This window comes from Diceros bicornis, chromosome 27, assembly GCF_020826845.1.
Source record: "Diceros bicornis minor isolate mBicDic1 chromosome 27, mDicBic1.mat.cur, whole genome shotgun sequence".
Taxonomy (NCBI): domain Eukaryota; kingdom Metazoa; phylum Chordata; class Mammalia; order Perissodactyla; family Rhinocerotidae; genus Diceros; species Diceros bicornis.
In genome coordinates, this window is record NC_080766.1 from 31,305,939 (window position 1) to 31,322,072 (window position 16,134).

Genomic DNA, 16,134 nt, shown 5'->3' on the forward strand with positions numbered 1-16,134 from the left:
CCAAGTTATTTTTTATTAATTTCCTAAGAAAAATGCACAAAAAGTTTATTTAGCTCCTTTATGACTTCAAGCTGGGTTTAAATTTTATTACAGTTTATTTAATTTAATGCTTTTCATAGTCGATATTCCTTCATCCCAGATTCTTTCAAACTTTTGCTACTGAATCTTTGCTATTTTACTTTGATAAAGTACTTAGCCTATTTCTGTTTTCTTATCTCTATGATGATAATATTTTTTCTGAAAGACTAAGTAGTTAAGGATTTAATTAAATAAAATAGATTCTCAATACCTAGAAACTGAGAGGAAAAGCAATGTATGTATGAGTTTTCTCTAGCTCTATATGGCCGCAGGGAATTTGATCTTACTTGATAGCAATTATTCCTAACAGAATTCCCCAAAATATGGCAAGATAGTAAGGGCAGAGCTCTTCACAAAGTGATAGGACCAGTGAAAAGTCCTCATTAGTCAGTGACCAAAATAAATTATATAGCAACATTTGCTATGAGTTAGTGCCTGAGTATGCAGTTCTGTGTAATTTATAGAAAGGAAGGAGAAATTATGGAGACCTAAGCTGCAGGAGTGCAAGTCAGGGATACATAACTAAACTCAAGTTTTAAGGCAGTTAGCCAAGCCCCACATCTAAAATTAGAATACCTGTCAAATGTGTGACAAGCACTGAATATTCCTAAAAGCTCTCTTTCAAGAAAGTGTCTTATCTAAATTATTATGAGAATGATTTCTAAAGAATCATTCCCAAGAAAAATAATCCCGGGGGAAAAATAATTATTCAGTAAGAAAATATATTGCTTAGATATTACAAAACTTATGTAAAACATGTTCATCTTAATGCGTGGACAAGAAACCAAATATGCAGTGGCAATAAAATAAGTTTATTGCAAAGATGACAGGGATTATTACCATAAATAAGAAAGCACCACGCTAATGAGCCACAATAACGAGGAAAATCAGCCCTCAGTATTGAAGCTAGTTCCAAGGTGCGTAGTTTTCGGTGGGTTTTTACCTTTTGTGGCCAAAGGTGGGCTCCGGATAAAGGAGTTGAAATAAGTCCAAAGTGAAAATAACATTGACAAGACTGAAGAACTCAGTAGAATAAATAGATTGTGTTAATGATATAAAAGATCTGAGCTTCTTATAACAAGTTTTTCACTAGAACAGAAAGGACAAATATCTTCCATAGAAAGAGAGGCAGTGGAAGCCACAATCATGTCCACCATGGCCGTCAATCTGTAGTTAGGGGCAGAGACAGAGAAGGGACCCAAGGTTCCAATAGTAGATTTATAGAAGCTTATGATGTCACCATCTACACTGGGCTTTTCATATTCTCTTGTGTAGGGGAATGGCCAATCCCAGATCCAGAAATTCTTATTTAGTTGGAATAGGTCCAAGCATCAGTATTTTTAAAAGCTCCCCAGAGGATTCCATAGTACAGCAAGGGTTGACAGGTAATAACTTACTGATATGGCAGAGATCTCAACTGTGGGACCCGGTATTTATTCAATTTTTTAGCAAATACTTGTTTAGATCTCCTTTTATGCCAGTTTTCTATGTTCAGAGGTAAAGGTTAAAACAAAAATGCCTGTCCTCATTAAGATTACATTCCAGGAAGAAGGCAATAAATAGATTATCTATTAGAGATAATGTGTATGAAGGAAATAAAGAAATTATATACAAAGTGGCAGCATAGGGGCAAATGCCAATAAGATATTATAATACCTAATATATGTGTAATTATAAGTAATATATAAAATAATATATAATATAATGTAATATGTAATATATAATTCTTTGATATATAGAAAGATATATGTCTATTATATATCTATATTATAACTATAATATATATTATAATATATAAATATAATGATTTTATTGATTCCTTTTGAGGGAAAATTCCCTTTGAGGAGATGACATTTGAACACAAGAATGAAGTAAAGGAGGTACATGTGTAAATGTCTAAGTCAAAGTACAAACTGGATAGAAGAAACTGTACATGCAAATGTTCTAAGGTCGGAAATATTTTTGCATGATGAAGTAGTGAGAAAGTTATCGCAGCTAAATTGTAGTTAATGAAGAGGAGAATGTTGGGAGATAAAGTCAGAAAGTTAGGCATGGGTTAGATTAGACAGGGCCTTCTGGGCCTTGATAATGATTTTTAATGGAATTTAGGAGTAATGGAAAGCTATTGAAGATGTTTAATTAAAAGAAGGAGGTGATCTGATTGATGACTTGCTCCTGTGTTGTTTACCAATTCTAAGAGCTCAAAAACAGAAGCTTAGAGTCCAAGGTTGTTGCAGTAATTCAGGCAAGAGATAGTGGTGAACTCGACAAGGGCCTGCTGGTGGATAGGACATAAATGGTAGGTATAAGAAAAACAGGACTAAAGGGTAACATCTTGGTTTAAGGCTTAAGAAATTCGTTGAATGCCTTTGGCATTATATTTAAGCGAAAGCCTGGGTGGGAGCATAATGTAAAAAAATCAAGAGTTCTGATGTGGACATAGGAGTTGTCTATTTAAGATGTTAGACAGTAGAATATGCAATGTGAAGCTTGAGGGAAGAGGTTAGGACAGGAGATATAAATTGGAGATACATAATTATTCAAATGGTGTTTATATCATGAGACTGCATGAAATAGTTGGAGAGAGAGAGAGTAGATAGACAAGAGTTCAGCCCTGGAGACTTCTAGCACGGAGAGGCAGGAAAGAGAACAAGAATCTAGCAAAGGAGCCTGAGAAGGAGTGGTCAGCGTCGTAGGAGGAAAATGCGGGGAGTGTGGTAATCAGGAGATAAAGAAAGAAAGTTTTTCAATAAGGAGAAATGAGTAAATTTAGCATAAATGCTGCTGAAGGGTAGTTGAAAACTAAGAGGTCTGAATGGGGGAGAGGGGAGAGCATCCAGTACACAAGTGGAAGATTAGCTTCCAGACGGGCAAGGACTGTTCACACTGGAACACGTAGAAGGTAGATTGTATGTTTGTTGAGGAATGCTTAGGGTAGGAAGAATTCAGAGGACACACTATCAAGTTCTCTGTCTCCTGGTAATTCAATTAAAGATAAACCCAGGTACTGCTGTGAGGGGACTTTGCAAATGTAATTAGTTATTAATCAGCTGACTAGGGAGATTAGCCTGGATTATCCAGGTGAAACCAATGTAATCACATGCACTTTTAAAAGCAAGAGAGAAAGGCAGAAGAGATGAGGCAGAAATGGAAGTCACATATTAGAACTGTGAAGACGATTTGACCTGCCATTGCTGGTTTTGAAGATGGTGGAGTGGGGTCTATGAGCTAAAGAATACTGATGGCTTCTAAAGGCTGAGAAAGGAAATGGGAGCCTCAGGCCTACAACCACATGGAACTGAATTCTGCCACCAACTGGAAGGAGCTTGCAAGCAAATTCACCCCAAGAACCTCCAGAAATGAATGCAGCCCTGCTGAAAAATTGATTCTGGCCTTGTAAGACTCTATGCAAACAGTCACCTGAGCCACTCCGTGCCTGGACTTCTGACCTACAGAAACTGCAAAGTAATAATTTGAGTTGTTTTAAACCACTAAGTTTTTGATAACCTGTTACAGCAGCAATAGGAATCAAATACAGTTATGGTTGGTAGATGTTTAATTCTCTATTGTTCCTAATTTTTCAGTGACATTTGAAACAAGTCATAGGTTAGATGAGGAGTAAGGCATATTGTGTCAGAAGTTTGAAGAAAGATAAGGGATGAATTGGTTATTTTAGAGAGTGGGAAAGTGAATTTAGTAGGAAAATGGAGAATAATTTCTGGGCAGGACTGAATGCCTAATTAAGATTTAAAATCCTAAATTTAACATAATACAATCAACAAGGATGTACTTCTCTAGACCAATACCTTGATATATGAGCAAGCACAGAGTAGGCAAAGAGTTGGACTTAAGCAGAGGTTGGAGTTTCAAAAGACCGACAGCACTGGTGGAGTAAGGCAAGGGATTTAAGGATGTAGCAAAGGCATGATTAGAATAGTGTGTAGTGGATACTATCCTGGTAAGAGTGGAAGTGAGAACAAGGGTGATGTACAGTAGAAATTCGATGAGGTCCATAGTTTATGGTTGAAATAGGGTCTATCGAAATAGTCCTAAAAATTGAAAGTAGAAAACAAAAGCAGTTGGAGGTTGAAGGCAGGGACCAGGGCAGATCAGAAACCTGTCAAGGGTATAATGAGAGGCAAATACCAGGGGTAAAATGAGAAGACGATTGACTCAGCATCTAAATCCAAGTGTATGAATAAGGAAAAGTTTCAACAAAGACAAACGTAATACAGACTGTGAGAAATCTCAGGCTCTGTACCTGTTGAAGTGGCATAGAGACAGGACCCTAAGCCCGATTCAGTTAACAAGTGAAACTTCCTTCAACACCCAGGGAGGCAAATATCACTTAAGCCCCAGAACACAGAACACATGTCTTCCTCTTAGAGATGTAGGTAAGTCAAGGAAAAAATGTAACACAAAGGAAGACCCCTCTCCCATATAGCAATGAAGATTATTAATGGTCACTAATTATATTATAGACAGGGAAACGATAAATTAAACTTTATATTTGTAGAATGACAGGGTAAAATTTCAGCCTATATTAAGAATATCTGAGTTTATTGATTCTCTTGGATGTCCAATCAGATAAAGAGCATCATTCTGAACAAGATCACATAAAACAAGTGTTAATTTTAAACACTTCTGTGGGCATAATTTTTAAAGAAATATTCATAATAAAAATAATCATATCTGTTGACATAAATATTGACATATAAATATATATTTCAAAAGATTATTATTCAGGTTTTGCAAAAAAATAAACACATGTATGAAAATCCTTAGCAAAAACAAATAGAAATGAAACCAAGTTTGTTACGCCAATGGAGAAACTTTGCTGGGAAACAGGCTGTCACAAGTGAACTAATGAAGTAGCAACAGTTCCAAAATGCAGCCATTATGAAAGGAACTCCAGTTCCTTTGATGACTCTCTGCTGCGTGCAATGAAGCTTTCTTGCTCTGATTTCTTCAAAGTGCCTTCTGTAATGGTGTGTGACGTTAGCAGTCTTTGCAATTAATGAGGTTAACAATGTGCTTGACTTGAAGACAGGAAGAAAAAAAAGAATAAGTTCACCATTTAGAGTTATAGAAAGTTTCTAATGCTTTAGTGATTGATGGATTTTTCAGTGGAACCCAGAGGACCAATATCTTCTATAGAAAGAGGAACCATAGCAGCGCTAGCTGAATCTACCACAGCCAATATAGCCAGAGCCAGGGCCACAGCCACATCTCAGGATTCCAAAATCATCAAGGCCACAGCCAAGGCCACCAGAGTAATTGACACGAAAGCTTATTGGTAATAGGATCCTGGAATTATTTTTGTTTTTTTTTTGGTTGTTGTTTTGCTCAAGGGCCAAGAGCTTTTGGACAGACTCTTGTGATACTCTGAGGTCCTGGGGGAATCTGGGGCTATTCTCTACTGTCACATTTAGACATAATATCCTGCTCTTTTTGTAGTTTTTTCTGATATTGTACGACACCGGCACAAGACTCTTCTCTACTGGAAACAGTGGAAAGTGAAGTAGCCATGCCCCTCACTCCTCAATTGCCCTCACCTCACCTTCAAAGTTTAGCCAGTTAGAAAAAGATGAGACACTGGACCCATTTTCATGAACCCACTATAATATAAGCTCAAGACACATCCTTAAGATTCTTTCTCATTCCTAGCTTAAGCCACCTTTAGGTAGTTTATAAGATAAAGTTGTTTTCTTTTTAACTATTCCACATCTTTGTATGTTAGTATCTCTTTAATTGGATGTACTGCACAATTGTGGAAAAAGATCTGGGGAAATATGATATTCCAAATTTATTTATACTACAACTTTATGTCTGGAGTCCCTTAGATATTTGCTTTTGTTTAGACATTGCAATCTGCAATCTTGATAAACTCACTTATTAATTCTGGAGTTTTTTGGTAGATATTTTAGGATTTTCCACAGAGACAATCTGTGAACAGAGACAATTTTATTACTTCTTTTCTAACATGTGTGTCATTTATTTGCCTTATTTTACTGACTAGGTCTTCCTCTTTAATATTGAATATGAAGAGTGAGATTGGACATCTTTCTTTGTTCTCAATCTTAGAAAGAAAACATCCAGTCTTTTACCACTGAGTGATTTTAATCAGGTTTTTTATAGATACTTCTATCAGGATGAACATGTGTCCTTCTATTCCTACTTTGCTAAGAGTCTTCATAAATGTATGTTACATTTTGTCAAAACGTTTTTCTGTATCAATTAAAATGATCATGAGGGTTTTTTTTTTCTTTTTGCTATTAATATTGCATTGATTAACTTGTAAATATTGAACCAGCTTTGCATTCCTGGGATTTGTCATAGAGCATTATTCTTTTTATAGAGTGATGGATTCAAATTGCTAAAATTTTGTTGAGAATTTTTGCATCTATTTTCATGAAGTAAATTATTACTTAGTTTCTTGTATTTTACTATCTGTCTCGTTTTGGCATCAGAGTAATGCTGGTATTATAAAATGAGTTAGAAAGTACTCTGTCCTCTTTCCTTTTTAATATCTGTGAGATGAGTAGTGGTGTCTCATCTTTCATTTCTGATTTTGGTATTTGTGTCCTTGCCCTCTTTCCCCTCCCTTGTTTAGCATGCCTAGACATTTACTTATCAATCTGATTTATTTTTTCAATATACCAGCTGTGGGTTTCACTAATTCTTTCTGTTGTATCCCTGATTTCAATTTCATTGATTTCTGCTCTAATTTTTATTACTTCCTTCTATCTGCCTGTTTGGGGTAAATTTCACCTCCTAAGGTGAAAACATTGACTACTCATTTAGAGCTCTCTTAATTTCTAATATATTCATTTAATGATATAAAATGCCATCTAAGAACTATAATAGCTGCTTTGCACAAATTTGACATGTTGTATTTTCATTTTCATTTATTTCAAAATATTTTTAGCTTACTTTGAGATTTCCTCTCTGACCCATGGGTTATTTAGAAGTGTATGGTTTAACTTCCAAGTAGTTGGTTAATTTTCTAGTTATCTCTCTGTTATTGATTTCTAATTGATTCAGTTATGCTTTGAGAACATATTTTGTATAATTTCTATTCTTTTCAATTTGTTAAGATTTGTTTTATGGCCTAGAATATCTTTTCTCATGGTGAACATTCCATGCACACATGAGGACAATGTGTTTGTGGTGAATAAATATCACATCAAGTGGGTTGAAGTCGATATCTATATCCTTACTGATTCTCTGTCTATATGATCTATCAATTACTGAGACAGGAGTATTGAAGTCTCCAACTATAATTATGCATTCGTCTGCTTCTAGTTTCAGATTGATCATTTTTGCTTCATGCATTTTGAAACTCTTTTGTTAAGTGCATACACATTTAAGGGGGAGAACTGAGGTACATACATGTTTGACGCATGAGGATAAGTGACCTGTTCATCATTATGTAATGTTCTTCTTTATCTCTGATAAACTTCCTTGTTCTAAAGATTGCTTTTGCTGGAATTAATATGGTTATCTATGCTTTCTTTTGATTAATTGTGTACATTGTACGTTTTCTCCACCCCTTTACTTTTAACTTGTCTTTCTATTTAAATTGGGCTTTTTGTACACAGCGTATAACTGGATCTTGCTTTTTTTATCTACAGCAGCAATCTCTGTCTGTAAACTGGTATGATTAGATGATTCACATTTAAAGGACTTTTTAATATAGTGTTATTCCAATCTACCAATTTTTTAACAGTTTTATACTGATTGCATTTTTTCTTTTCTTTTGTTTCCTCTTATTCTGTTTTCTCTGCCTTTTATTATTATTTATGAATCCATTTTATCTCCTGTATTGATTTGTAATTTATGCTTTTCTAGTATATTTATTAATTGCCCTAGAGTTTACAATATTCATGTTTTTGTTTTTGTTTTTGTTTTGTGAGGAGGATCAGCCCTGAGCTAACATCTGTTGTCAATCCTCCTCTTTTTGCTGAGGAAGACTGGCCCTGGGCTAACATCCATGCCCATCTTCCTCCGCTTTATATGGGACGCCGCCACAGCATGGCTTGCCAAGCGGTGCCTCGGTGCGTGGCCGGGATCCGAGCCTGCGAACCCCGGGCTGCCGCAGCAGAGTGGGCGCACTTAACCGCTCCTGCCACCGGGCCGGCGCCACAATATTCATGTTTAAATAATCTGAATCTACATTTAAATAGTGTATACTACTGCGTCACTTATAATGTAAGTCATTAAGTCCCTATAAAAGAATACTCCTAATTCCTCCCTTCCATCTTCAAGTCATTGTCATACAACTTACTTTTACAAAGGCTTTAAATACCCAGAGCACAATTACTATTATTGCTTTAAACAGTCAGTTATCTTTTATAGAAAATAAAAATAAGAAAATTTTTAAAAAATCTTTTGCCTTTATTTAGTTCATTTTTTATGCTATTAGGTTCTTTGTGTAGAAAGTTTCTGATCTAACTCATATTTCTTCGGTCTGAAGAGCTTCTTTTAACAATTCTTTTTGAGTAGATATTCTGGTAATGATTTTTCTCAATTTGTTGTTGCGTTATTTTGTTTTAGTTTTTTTAGAATGTCTTTATTTCTCCTTCGTTTTTGAAGTATATGTTGACTAGACATAGAATTTTAGGTTGATAGTTTTATTTTACTTTCAAGGTTTTAAAGATTTCAATCCATTTTCTTGCTTTTGTGGTTGTTGAGGAGGAATAAGCTATAATTCTTATCCTTATTCCTGTGTAGATAAGCCCCCTCCCCTGGGTGCTTTCGTGATATTCTTTCTCTCTCTCTCTTTTTCTGTCTTTCATATGTTTGAATATGATATATCTCGGTGTATTGGGTTTTCTGTTTGTTTCTGTGTTTGGCTTAGTTTGGTTTGGTATTTATCCTGCTTGATATTCTGTTCTCCAAGCTTCTTGGATCTATGGTTTGGTGTCTGTCACTAAGTTTGGAAAATTGTCATCTATTATTTCTTCAAATATTTCTTATGCCTTGCTCTCTCTTCTTCTTCCAGTGTTGGGTGCTCTGCTCTTTTCTCTTTTTCATATTTTTTCTATTTGCATCTCAGTGTTCATAGATTTGCTTGCACTCTCTTCTAGTTTATTGATTCTTTCCTCAGCTGTATTGAATCTGCTAGTGAGCATGTCAAAGATAGTCTTCATTTCTGTTGTATTTTTCATTTCTAGCATTTACATTTGATTCTTTCTTTTAGTTTCTATTTCCACACTGGAAGTACCTATTTCATCTTGCCTATTGTCCACCTTTTCCATTATTGCCTTTGACATTTTAATCATCATTATTTCATATTTTCTCTCTGGTAATTCTAATACTTATGCCATATCTGTGTCTTGTTCTGATGATTGTTTTCTCTTTTAAGATTGTGATTTTTCTTCCTTTTTGTATGTTTAGTAGCTTTTTGCTAAAAACTTGACATATTGCACAGGATTGGAAATCCTGTGGTAAATATATGCTTTTCTTGGAGATGAATTTGAATTTCCTTTTAGGCCTTTAATGTGTGGATTTGTGTTAATGTAGGCAGGTTTGGGACTGTGTTTGAAGATTTTGTTGCTGTAGTTACCAGAGTGGAAATTTGTTGTTGCTAATAGTATCAGAGACTTCAAATTCCTCTTGATTCTTCCAACATTTGGATTTGTGTCTTACCTTTGTGTTACTCCTTAAAGCATCTGTTTCTTGCAGTTCTTCCAGCCAGTCCACTGTTATTTGTACTCAAGTTCTGTTAGTGTGACAATGGTGATGGGAGGAAGTTATGGAAGGGGGTGAGGCTGATGTTTTGATTACTGACAGATTTCAAAGTCTGGGTCTCAGGGATGTGGGCTTTGGAAGAGTCTCGTATCCTTCACTAGAGGTTCTTTTTTTTTTTTAATTCTTCCTAGTCTTTCCCCCTGGGTGTCGTGGTTATACACAAATTTCCTTGAGCTATGGTTTTGAAACCCTTCCCCCTGAAAATGGAGTCTTTTCTTTTTTATCTAGGAGGGATTTTAAAAAATGTATTGGGTGGAATTCTGGTGGTATCTTCCATTCCCTTCTCCAAGTTACAATGATATTCCACTAGTGTGCTCAGCATATAAGCCTCCTCGGCCTTCTTCTTGTAGGTTAAGCTTTTTATTCAGCTGCCATTCCCCCTCCCCAGGTAACACCATAGGGGATGGGGTGGATTAGGGCTTTCTATAGACTCTCCGTGATGATCTCTGTGAGATCGTCATGAAGATCCTGGAGGAAAAGCCAGCAAGATTGTGGGAACCTTCCTATGATGTGGCACCTAATAGCTTCAGACTCTCATGCTAGCCCACATTCAGCCTTAAGCATTTAGTCAAAATGTATAATTTAACCTTCTTACTAACTCTTATGGCATCTTCTCCAAGGAAGAAAATGTTTGAAGCCTGTTTCTCTCCATAGGCACCTATCTCCAAATTTTAGGATGGCCATTTGACCTCTGATTTTAATCTCTGATGGGTCAACAAAAGTAATTGATTTTCATATTTTCCAATTTTCTAACCAACTACACCTCTGAACCAAGACCAGGAGTCTCAAAAATTATTTATTTTTAATTTAACTTAATTTTCATTAAATTATTATACAGAAAATTCATTTTTTTAACTTTTGGTGTATAGTTCTATGAATTTTTGTACATGTATAGATTTGTGTAACCACTACCACAATCAGAATACAGAACAGTTCCATCGCCCCAAAAGCTCCCTTGTGCTATCACTCTATAGTGACACCGTCCTTCTCTGAATAATCCTTGTCAGCCATTAATCTGTTTATTATTACTATAGCTTTGACTTTTTGAGAATATCAAATAAGTGGAATCATACAGCATGTAATCCCTTCAGAACGGCCTCTCTCACTCAGAATTATGTCTTTGATATTTATGTAATTTATTTAATGTATCAATAGTTCTTTCCTTTTTATTGTAAGTAGAAATCCATTGTATGTGTGTAGCACAGTTTGTTTATTCACCATTTGAAGGATATTTAGGTTGTTACAGCTTTGGGCTATCACAAATAAAGCTGCTATGAACACTTGTGCATCTAAATTACTTTTAAATATTTTTAAACATCAAATTTATCCTCACTAGAGAAACAGCTTCAACTCTGAAAGCATTTCCAAAAATGTACCAAAATTATGATTACAGAAAAAATCAAAATCATTAGCTACATATCTATTTAGCACCTCAAAGAGAGAACTTATTCAGCAGTGTATAAATCAGTATGTATTTATAAAGCCACGGTTAATAGGACTTTAGAGTCTAATTTTGTGCGTCAAGTGGTACTCTTGGCTGCATCAAAAATGGCTGCATGTGGATTCTACCAATGAGTACTTCCTTGGATTTTGTAAATTACACATGTATTCTTTGTTCTGACGATTTCCAATATTATTGCCTGATGGCAAAGTAGCCTACTCTCCTTAAGTCCCATTATCAGAGAAGCCAGCTAGACACTCCTTCTCACCCATTACATTCCACAGATAGGAGTCAGATCCTAGTCTATTGTGCACATAACTCAATAAAAATAATATAAGGCATTATGAGTGGTCTTAGACCCTGCTTATTCAAGTAAGGGGGAGAGCATACCCTACTTCTCTTCAGGATGAGGACTCACAGGATATTAACATATTTCTTCAAAAATAAATAATCTTTGTAAGATCCACATCCACACTTTCAAACCATCTGTATCTTGTCTGTGGTTTATTGGGCCATCTAACTGATTCTTGGACAGTAACTTTGAAATTTCTGACATTCACTTGAAATATCACATTTGTTATATGTCAGTCCTTCCACAGGAACTTTTAACCTAACAATTCTACTGTACACGCTTGGCAGCAGCAGTTAGAGCCACAGCTACCCAGAGCTACATCTGACCCAGGTCTCTAGGCTGCCATACCCACAGCCATCGCTCAAAAGACCACAGTAATTGCTTTCTGTGGCTCATTTTGTCAGGAGGAAAAAATGAAAATAATTTGTTGAAATAAATGAATGGAAGCAAAATCCGTGTTTGCTTCTATTTTTTTAATTAAGGATCTTTCTTATTAAGGAATTGAAACTTGTAATGGTCATTCATTACTAAGTCATATATATATTTTCTCATTTAAACATCACAACTCTATGATTAGGAACCAACTCCATTCAGCTGTCAAAATCTTATGAGATTGGCACTAAGTACAATTTTCAGAGGGAAAAGGAAAGCATGTAGAGATTAACTTGTTCAAGTTCACAGAATTAGGGATTAGTAGAGCCAAAACTCAAACCCAAGTCTCTTTAAAGCCAGACCTTTGTGATTAAGTGCTAACCTATTGTTTTCTCAGTTATAAAGTACAAGTGAAGGATGTCTGAAGACACAATGTAAGCGCAACTATGGAATAAGCTGTTTTAAACATGTAGCTGTTGACTATTTGGACCTAGTAGACTAATAGTGACTTTGGGTCTACAGTCTACTTTGTCAAGTCTGCTTCTAGTACCCAGTTATCAGGTAACCAAGACAGTAATTCAGTAGAAGCCAGAGAACTAGCTACAGAACGGATGATAGCCACCATACCCAGAGCCACATCTATAGACCAGTCTATGGAAACTGCCTCCTCCATATCCACACTCATAGCCCAGGCTGCCCTAGTAATTTCCATTGTAGTTCATGATGTCAGGAGCTAAAAACTTAGTTTGATAGATGGGGCAGTCTGCATTGCAACTACCTATATGGTAACTTTCAAAGCCTTTAGGAGTAGCATTAAAAATCCATGAAGATGGATCAAATTCTCCTTCCAGATAAAAATTGTACAAACAAGTCAAAAAAACCATTCCTTTCATATCTGAGAGAAAATCTGAACTTGCTTTTAAAGCATTCTATTAGTTTTCTTTCTGTTTAGCTTGCATTCCTCAAAAACAATCTGGTTCTGATAACAAACAGTAGTTACATCTTCAAAGCACTCTTTTCACACGTAGGTTTCATAATATCAAGTAGTTCTCTTATAAAACAACCTAATACTTTCCAACCATTAATTATATTACCTTGCTAAAGTATTTTTTTTAAATCTCATATGATATCCACACCATTTTCCTTTTACTATTAAATAAATAGCATAAAATTTACTCAGGAAAATGATGCAAAATCATGATCCCTCTTCATAAAAGTGGTGAAAATGTATCAATCTCCTAATTTCCTTTAATGGTCATTCAGCAGCTTCTAAAGCATAATTCTTATATTGTCTTAAATTTTTTCAAATACAAAAAATAGATGAATTAATAAATGATAAAGCGTGCAAACCAACAGGTCTTGAACAAAGAAAAAAATTAAATGATTTAAAAATAAATTTGCGAAGTAGAGGATTCATGAATGACACTAACATTTACTAGGCAAAGCCAAATGTCCTTGATAATGGGAACATTTGCAAAATTGTTCATCCCTTTGCCTCTAGCTTTCTCAAGCAAATGAAAAGAATTTAAAAGTTATTTTTCCTTAAAGTTTAAGTTTTGTTTTCATTAACATTAAGAAAATCTAAGAGCTTAATAACATAAAATAATCTGTAGAGAGAGTGGCTCTAATCGTTAGACTGATAAAATTGTTGGAAGTATTAACAGTCAAGAACACCAATGGCCTTGTACATGAGAAATGGAAGTAGGAGATTGTTTTAAACAAATGTTAGAGCTGGATGGTTCTGCAATGATTTTCAACTAATCAAGCATACAACCAGCAGGAAATTTGTTAAAACGATAGAGTTGCTTAGGTATATGGAGACAAAGCTGTTGTGATAGAAAGGTTACCATCTCCCCTCCTTCACCCCAAGCCCTGAAAAGACTAACTCATATTTTTAATTGTCTGAATTCTTCTAAGGGATCATAGAATGCTACAACTAAAAAGAAGCATTGTAGGGGCCAGCCCTGTGGCTTAGCAGTTAAGTGCACGCTCTCCGCTACTGGAGGCCCGGGTTTGGATCCTGGGCATGCACCAACTCACCACTTCTCTGGCCATGCTGAGGCTGCGTCCCACATACAGCAACTAGAAGGATGTGCAACTATAATGTACAACTATCTACTGGGGCTTTGGGGAGAAAAAGGAGGAGGATTGGCAATAGATGTTAGCTCAGAGCCGGTCTTCCTCAGCAAAAAGAGGAGGATTAGCATGGATGCTAGCTCAGGGCTGATCTTCCTCCCAAAAAAAATTTAAAAAAGTAAAAATAAATAAAAAGAAGCCTTGTAATTATTATCCCAATTTTTCAGTTTTACATATCTTTTAAGTGGCATTCATGTGAGAAAAGAGTAAAATATCTTGCTCAAAGGCCCAAGACATGGCTTTACTTGATTATTTCCTGCTGAAAAATCAAAAGATGAGTTGAGAAATTCTTTCAGAAATGAGGAAAGTATAATTTTGATGGGACATAATATTTATTTTGTTGTTTCTATGAACAGACATTTGCAGAAAGCCTAAAGTAGGCTTTTAGAATGACTAGGTTTGTCTAAGAGGTAAGAAAGATGTGGAGGAAAGCATACATAATCTTAAAAAGTTGAAACCTCTATGGCAATGGAAATTTGGGGAAAGATCTTGATTTGCATAGTTAATTTAAGCAGATAGTAAAAAAATCACAAACCAATCCTCTGAAATCAATTATAAGCTGCCTCGGGCTAGTGACTCTGCTTTTGTTGATGAGGCTGTTTGGCTGTACATATTTATGAGAGGATATAAATTAAAACCACAAGCTCTCTAATAGGCAGTTATAAATGACCCTCTAATTGCCAGTTTAAACACAATCCATTCTAAATCAAAGTCATCATTATCTCTTCTCAAATCTCTTTCAGTTATAGGAAGAGATGCTTAGAATTGTGGAAAGAATTTTAAGACTGAAATCAAAAGTCTTATGTCGAATTAATTTTTTCTATTCTATCATCTATTAATTATGTAATCTAAATAAAGTAATATTAAACAGAAAATATTGATCACTGTTATAGGTTGAATTAAGCCCCCCCCAAAAGATATATTGAAGACCTAGCCTGCCTGCTCTATACCTGTGGATGTGACTTTATTTGGAAATCGGTTCTCTGCAGATTTAATCAAGTGGAGATGATTGGGGGAGCCCTAATTCAATATGATTATTCAGTATGACTGGTGTCTATGTAAGAAGGGTAAATTTGGACACAGAGACAGACAATCATAGAGGGAAGAGGACGTAGAGACACAGAGAGAGAACACCATGTGACAATGAAGGCAGAGACTGGAGTTATGCAGCTGCAAGCCAAGGAACAACAAAAATTGCCAGCATACCTCCAGAAGCTAGGAAAAGGCATGGAAGGATTCTCCTACAGGTTTCAGAGGGAGCATGGCCTTGCTGACATCTTGATTTCAGACTTCTAGCCTCTCCACTGTAAGATAATAAATTTCTTTTGTTTGAAGCCACCCAGTTAGTGGCACTTTGTTACAGCAGCCCTAGGAAATTAATACAATCACCTATTGTATCTTATACACATCATGATACATACTCGTTTGTTTGCATGCATGTGTGTGTGCAGCAGAGGGTAGGTTTATTTTACAACAAGTCTTGAAAGTAAAAATTATTATCAGACTTAATTGATTAAAAAAATGTTTCAATGAAGTTAAGAAACTTGCTGTATACCAAATATTTAGTTAGTAGTACAGAGGGAATACAATCCTGTTTCTTTGTCTTCAAAATCTGTATTTTTCCCCATATTCTGACTGCTTCTTAGAGTTGTTTGAAGACAAATGTTTACTTATACTTTCATTCCTTTGTTTAGGAGATTTTGAAAATTAAATGTTAAAAAATATATAAAATATATATATAAAAAATATACAAAACATCTTGCAAAATACAGATGGTAGGTCAGAAATTTTGATTTCCTTCCCCTTTTCTCATTAATTAGTTCTGTTTATTCAACAAATATTTATTGAGCCCATGTTATGCACTCGGCACAGTTCTAGAAGCCTGCTCATTGCAGGTTCATGGTAGCTTAATCTCAAAAGCACTTGCAGAGGGCTTCCCTTTAGACTTTGGTTTTTCTTTAGTTCAATCATCCTTCAACTAACTATATATAAATCTTCAGGC